This window comes from Nyctereutes procyonoides, unplaced genomic scaffold (genome assembly GCF_905146905.1).
Source record: "Nyctereutes procyonoides isolate TBG_1078 unplaced genomic scaffold, NYPRO_anot_genome, whole genome shotgun sequence".
In the NCBI taxonomy this organism is placed as follows: Eukaryota; Metazoa; Chordata; class Mammalia; order Carnivora; family Canidae; genus Nyctereutes; species Nyctereutes procyonoides.
The window spans coordinates 26,094,578-26,102,486 of record NW_026575082.1 but is presented as its reverse complement, the minus strand read 5'-3'; the positions used below and the strand labels follow the sequence as shown (position 1 = coordinate 26,102,486).

Genomic DNA, 7,909 nt, shown 5'->3' with positions numbered 1-7,909 from the left:
GGCATCACGTAGAAAGGCAGGGGGTGGACTTCCTCGTGTCACTACAAGAGTTGCCCGGGCCCAGGGCAAACGGCTCCTCTCTTTCTGGGAGAGTCTCGGACTGGACTTCACCAGAACTCCTGGACCACCCGCGCTCCTCTCGCCATGTGCCCAAACAAGGCAAAAGAAGCCACGCGGCACGCAGGCCGGTGCGGCTGACACCCGGCGGGTGTCATGTGAACCTTGAACTGGCGACCACAGGCCCCGGGGCAGAGGGGCATCACCCCCGGGGCCTCGCCCGCCCACCACCCGGCGCCGGCAGCGCTTCCACGGTCCGGGGGGCCCCAGCGCAAGGGCCATCTGTCCGATGCCTCACTACAAGAGTCCTCTCCAGCTGCTCTGCTTCCCGAGGCCAGTGCCTGGCTCCCGGCCTGTGCGAACCCCGCGGCCCCCCACAGGCCCTCTGGCTGCGGGAGCCCCCGCCTTGAAAGCCCCACACAGGGCCCGGGCCCAAGGGGGCTGAGCCGTGCTCCACGGAGTCCTGAGGGCATCGGGGAACCAAGCGCCGCTGGGCACAGCTGCTTGGCTCCCTTCGAACCATGCCCCCTCGGTTTGCCCGGTTGATCCTAGCTGCCCGAGTCCCACTAAAACTGGGAAACCACTGCCCCGCAGCACAGCTCCCTGACCCCGGTAGGGATGCATCCTCGTCCCGCTCCCTCTCCAGCAGGCACACAGGGGTCCTCAGTCATCGCGTGGGACGTGCCAGTGAAGGCCTAGACACCCACCTCAGTCCTTGTCAGCTCAAGAACGACGGCCAAGCCACAGGTGTGAGCCATAGCCATCACCATCACCACCACCACCATTACCACCACCACCACCACCACCACCACCACCACCATCACCACCATCACCACCACCACCACCATCACCACCACCACCACCACCACCACCATCACCACCACCACCACCATCACCACCACCATCACCACCACCACCACCATCACCACCACTATCACCACCACTCCCTCCAGCTTCCCGAGCTCAGCGGCTTGCCTCCTCAAAGGACAACAGAAGTCCCCTTGACCCTCCTTCCTGGACACTTGCCACTCACTCAGGCCTGCATCTTTCGGGCCTCTCGCTCTAGATGGTGTCTCCAGCACGGCTCCTCTGCGCCTGCCCAGGTGGATGTGTGACCTTCACTTCCGCAGCTCAGAACCCGAGCTTTCTCTCTGTTGGGTTCATTTGTATCTGAAGAGCTTACTATGGACACTAAAAACACCAGGTACGTGTTGCCTTTGTGTTATTTATGACTAGGCTCAAGCTAGTAACCAACCAAGAAGAAACCCATCCACACTGGACTGGACTCAAGATCTAGGGCTTAATAGGAAAAGACAGTCCTCGCTCGCTCTCCCCAGCAGCCCCACTCTCTCCCACACATGTGCACGCACGCACACTGACACGTGGCAGCAGGGAGCCGTGGCTGTGAGGGCGAGTCTTTGACGGCAGTGGTGTCAGCGCTGGTGTGGTTGATAGAAGCAATACCCTGGTGCAGAAGTCACAGACGTTTGCATCCATGTCTTGGTAGCAGCTGAAGACCTGTTCTGGTGCACGACTTCAGATGTTGATTTTGGTGGATTTGCCCATCTTGTCACTGCAGCCTTCCCAAGGATCCTGTATTTTGTCCCACATCCTTTTGTGATAAACTCTTTTTTGGGGCAGCCCAGGTGGCCCAGCGGTTTAGCACCGCCTTCAGCCCAGGGCATGACTCCGGGTCCCGGGATCGAGTCCCACATCAGGCTCCCCACATGAAGCCTGCTTCTCCCTCTGCCTGTGTCTCTCATGAATAAATAAATAATAATTTTTAAAAACCTGTTTTTCGATAAACTCTTTTTCTACTTTATCACTCAAGAGTCGATGTCTACTGTTAGTAAGGGAGAACTCTGACCAAAGCAGTAAATTTCCTACAAAATGGATGCTCTTCTCTGAAAGCTCCTCTCACAATGGTAATCATTGTGCCCCATTGGGCCCCAATGGGCTGAGTCTGCCTCTTTATTCATGGGACAACTTTCAGACGTCCAGCTGAGCACACAGAGATGACCCAACTGCAGCCCATGCCGATCCAGCTATGAGTGACAGGTGAGACGTGGATATGGGTTTTCCAATTCCAAATCAGGAATCTTTATACTATTCTGTTTCTCTTGGCACAAATAAATAAATCCCTCTTGAGCTGTCAAGCAAGCATAAGTGCCGTTTTTTATATTTTCTTGAAATTCCTTTAAAATTATGTTAAAAGTATGAGCTACACATCTTCACTCAATAAAGACCTTGCATGCTGTTTCTTATCACCCAGTGTGGATAACTGCTAGTAACACAGTTTTGCAGGCCACTCAAATCTTGTGCTAAACCTACTAAACCTTTTTTCCCACTAGCAGCTAACTGACTGCTTGGCAGGATGCATTTCTGCTACCACCCATGGAGTTGTAATTTTATCAGCAATCAGTTGAGTTTGTTCTGAAACTAGTTTGTGACAATTGTACTTGTTACTGCAATTCCATAATTTAATAAAATATTGAGAGACACCAGTGAAACACTAATATAAAATGAATTTGTTTTGAAAGGATTTAATAGAAGTATTTGGTGAGGAATTGGGAGCTTTATAAGCAAAACTGCAGAAAATCATAGAAGTATAGAAAGATTCTGTTCTCAGAATGCCTTCCAATTATATTTAAGTTCTCAATGTAAAGACACAGGAAATCATGGAAGATGCATTACAGACACGGTTTATTTAAGAAAGAAAAACGGTTATTTATCTCAGTCAGAACAGTACTTAGAGAATGCTCCAACTCCCCTATCAAAATATTGAAGAATGAATATGTGTATGCATGGTTTCTTGCGACTTTTTTTATTTATTTGAGAAAGAGAGAGCGTGCAGGGGGAGGTTGCAGAGGGAGAAGCAGACCCCCTGCTGAGCAGGGAACCTGCCGTGGGGCTCAATTCCAGGACCCCGAGATCATGACCTGAGCTGAAGGCAGACACTTAACAGGCTGAGCCACCCCGGTGCCCCTTTGTACACAGGTTTTAAAGTACGTTCAAATAAACTGTGTAAGTTATCATGCCTCTTTTTTTTTTTCATGCCTCTTTTTTTATGACTCTTTAGCTTATTTTCTTGATTAACCACCTCTTATTTGATTTTTAAGGTTTTGGGAGAAGCTTGGTTTTTGCAGCCTGTCAGGTTACTATTGATCCAGAGTTTCTAGACCATTTTTGCTATATACTAGCTTCCATAAGGTGGACTCGTCTTCCTTTTCCTGAGACAAAGAACTGGGAATTCAGTGTTTGCAAAAGAATTCCCAGACACTTACCTATCTTAAAGAAATCACTAATTTATGCTTTGTCCCATACAGGAAGATGGCCTGAGACAACACTAGGTGATGTGAAGTTTACATCAGAATCAACACAAATATGCCAGGTTGTAATCTAGAATTTGAAAAGTATAGCACTGTTTGTGACCTTCTATAGATGACGATGAGGATCGGAAAGAAGTGCACCCAATTCTCCTACTACTGACCATTTCTCATACAAGCACACAATAATCAGAATCTTCCTTCAACATAACCATGCATCCATTCTTTTTTATTCAAAAGTTATTAATCAAGCACCTACTGTTAGGGATTGACTGCGTCCCCTCAAAATTCATACACTGAAGTCCTAACTTGGTATTTGGAGGTGGGGCCTTTGGAAGGTGATTGGGTTGAAATGATGTCATGAGGGTGGAGCCCCAATAAGAGTTCGCTTTCTCTCTTCAAGAGCACGCACCAAGGAAAGACCATGTGAGTACACAGAGAGAAGGCAGCTGTCTTCAAACCAGGAAGCGAGCCCTCACCAGACACTGAATCTGCTGGCATCTTGATCTTGGACTTTCCAGCCTCCAGAACTGTGAGAATCAATTTCTGTTGTGGAAGTGACCCAGTTTGTGCTTTTTTTTTTTTTTTTTATAGCAGCCTGAGCAGACTGATACCAACTATGTGCCAAAAGCTATTCTAGACACTAGGGATGCACAGATGAGTAGAACAAAATTCTGCTCTCATAGAGGACAGATTCTAGTGGAAACACTTATCCTCCCACCTGTCTGTGAGCTACTGAAGGGTACAAATTGTACCTAAACCACTATCACTTAGCACAATGTCTGGTGCAAAGTTTAAAGCAATGTTTCATTAGTTGAATTAAATAAAATTGAATCAAACTGAATTTAATTTTCGGAGTGTCAGATCTCACCAAACTCAGGAGTTATTTTTCTATCACATTAGAGGTTTGGACTGGTCTCTATTTCTCTAAATTTAATTTGATTGATATAACAACCTTGTCTGAATTATGCCTCAACTGTACATAGACAATCCTATTCTTTCTTTTTTGCCAAAAGCAGACTTCAGTTCAGAAAATTGAATTCTGAAAGATAATATCAAGGCTTCTAAAATAATTTTTAAATGGCATGTTTACATATAGGAAACTTAGATCCTGAGAGCCAGTTCCAAAGTAAACAATGGAAATAGTCAAAGGTCAAAATATAGAACAAGGGAATTTTATCCAATCATAAAAGGATTAAATGTGAAATCTCCACAAACTATACAAAAACATTCCAAATGTAAGTGCATGCATTGACATTAATTATGTTGTCTTATTCCTACAACAATCATTATTGGGACTTAGTATCTTAAATGCTATTTTTCTTTTTCCAGTTCACAGATATTTTTAACACAGAAATTTTAGTTCAGCAAATATTTGAATGCCAACTTTTTGCCACGCATTGTGCTAGGGATACCAAATGGCTTTAGGGTAGAGCATCATCCAATTTTCACACTGATTTCTTCCCTGAAGAAGCAAACAGTTTTTCTCTTTCAAATCTGCTCCCATAGACTAGACTTCTCAGAGCTGGTGAGAAGAAAGCTGCCATATAGTCCTCAGCACCCATTGCCCTCTCACTGCTAAAAGGAAGTTATTTTCTTGAAACAGAAGAAAAGTACCTTGCCTCTATGAAATCTGATAGTCTGCTCTAGGGGTGTTGTTTTCTCCAGCTGGCCGCACTGTGTGATTCGCTTGTAGCACAGAGGCAGCAGAGTCCTGCAGGGCTTAGGAGGAGAAGGCCCGATCTACAGCCTCCCTGAGCTCGTGGGGAACTCCCCTGCAGGAATAAAGACGAACTCCTCCACATTCCTGAAGGCTTACATGGAAGCACTCATCGATGCTTTAGGAAGAAAAGCAGACTACAGTTTTAACAATATCATTAGTGCTATTATTCTTATTATTGGTCAAAAAAAAAAAAAAAAAGCAGAAGACCTGGGGCAAAGACAAAGATGGAAGATGCTGAAGCTTTCAAGAGGTGACACAACACCAACCAGCCAACTGAAAAACTATGATCTATAATAAGTCGTCCAAATCTTCCAAATATGTACATAAATACGCAGGTCTTCAGCAACGTCTTCTTCAGCCATGTAGCTGTAGAAGCATTAAGCCTAACGCTCTGAGGACACCCCACTCAGGTTTCCCTGAGCCATGAGGTGGCTCGGGCAGTTTGCGCTCTTTCAGGAACAACACCGCAGAGAGCGAGCATCACTAATGTCCTGGGACAGCTGCCGGCCACCTCTGAAGTCCCCCTCTACAGGAAGCGAAGCATAAGGACAAAGAGAAAGCAAACGGTATAAATGGGATTTCGTTAAGTGATCTTTTTCTTTTTTCTTTTTTTTCAAGGTGGCTTTTCCCATTGTGTGGTTGCTTTTTTGTTTTGGGTTGTTTTTTTGTTTTGTTTTGTTTTCTCCTCTCTATATTCACAGCTCCTCCTGGATGGAGCTAAGTTATATAACTGTACTAGCAGAGAGAAGATAATTTGCTGGCCCCCAATGATTTCCCCCGGGATACTGAGAGAATGCGTAACAAGACGGACCCTGAAAGAGGAGCATCTGGTTGCCCTAAAATATAATGCTTGCCGCAGAGAAATCACTGTAAATAGCTTTAACAGAGACCAAATGTGTCTGCTTTAATCTATTGTTTTATCACCCACCAAGGGAATTTATTGGGGTGAGGGGGGGGAGTGGGGTCACATTATCAGGGCATGATTCATAACTCTTTATTAGAACCAACAGGTCAAGGTCTTTAGCTATAAAATGGAAAGTTAGAGTCTTGTTATCCAACCACATGTAAAATATGAAAACAGAGAAAATTGACGGAGAAGAAAATTAGTCTTTCCATAGGTTGGGGGGAGAGAAGAGACTATATTCAAAACATGATTTAGAGAAAGGAAGTCTGCATGTTTTGTTTTGTTTTGCTTAATTGAAACATACTTTAGTTGGGGAAAAAAATCATAACTGAAATTTCTCAAGTTGTACAATATTCTGATCCTGATAAATTGTTTTTTTTTTTTTTTTCAGTTGTCTCCAGGGAAATGAGGGCTGTAGTCTTAGGAGAATTAGCATGTACTAAAAATGAAATAACAGGCCTATTCATAAGAGGAATATGACCATCAAACACACAATTTAAAAAAAAAAAAACAACAAACAGTTGGTAATTCAAGCATGTGTTTGAAAAGTACATACATACTTAAGAAGTATTTATATCTTATTTAAAAAGTAATAAGCTGCCATGTGTTAAGGATAAAGGGTATTTCAGAACACATAAAAGGAACAGCTCACTCCATTTCTGAGGACGATCAGAGGAACACCAAAAAAAACCAACGGACTGACTTCTAGTGAAATCCAATCTCAAAGGGAAATTCAGGCATCGGTAGAGAGCCCATAGCATCAACACACCGCCAGCACTTTTCTTGTCAGGATGGCAAAAACACCAATGCGCCACTACTGCTGGGGACTCTGCACGATGCTCTGGCTTCCCTAGAATCCTCTAACTTTGGACAATTATTCTGAACTTGGACGCAAAATTCGATCATAGCATCCACTGCACTCTCCTCCCCACTTTAACTGCTCTGAATCCACTCTCCAGGGAAGTCTTACTTGTTTGATGTCTTTGGACCAAGTTGCATGTCACTTCAATTTGAATAATGTTGCATAAATAGAAAAACAAATAAGGGCTGGCATTTGGGTAAAACTGAGACGTCTATCTTACTCCGTCTTCCAAGCTATTTTTTGTGACCCAATGGTATGCAGGCAGTTTAAATCCGAAATAGCTTTGGTGTTTCCCCCGCTGCAATCCCACCATTCTTACAGTGAAAGAACTCGCTGCCGTCTTCACCAGCACACTGCAGCATGCAAACAACCTGAACCTTACTACAGATGATTGATTGAGTCGCTAAAGGCATCAAAATCCTATAATTGAGCTGTCTGAACGGTATCAAACACCCACAGACATGTGGCGGGTGAAGAACTCAGACCTATCTCATCAAAGATAAGCCCTGTTTAATTGGGATCACCAGCCTCCTTGCCTTGGTCTCACCCCTCCCACCCACAATGTTAAACACTATGAAGTCCTTCCTTCACCGTGCCCAGGCATAATTTTTTTTGATTTAATAAAGAGCTAATCCTTTGGCCAGTGCACTCTATACATACCTTTAACATCTCTAGCCTCCCTGGCAGCTGCCTTTGGTCTCTGCACAAAACCTGCATTTGTTGAATAACAATTACCAATCTTGCACTTATTGAATAACAATTCAGCAAGGCTCTCTGACCTCTACTACATATGACACTTTTCCTTTTGGATCATCTTGTCCTTCACTGCATCTTGTCCGTCCTTCTGCTAAAGCAGAGAAAAGCAGGTCCCTCAAAAGCCGAGGCCTGAGCATCCTGAGCTAACTGCAGTAGATATGCTGCGCCCTAACATCCACTCACTTCCACCCTTTCCTCCCCTCCTCCTCTGAGCTGCCAGTCAAGAGAAGCAACTCCTTTAGTGCCTGCATGTTTCTACTTACAATAAAGTAATTATATTG

General features: G+C 44.7%; 1 pseudogene; it reads left to right on the top strand.

The window, feature by feature from the left end:
* Positions 1 to 578: 578 nt before the first annotated feature.
* LOC129514507 (60S acidic ribosomal protein P0-like) overlaps positions 579 to 7,909 on the top strand; it is a 54,147-nt pseudogene continuing 46,816 nt past the window's right edge.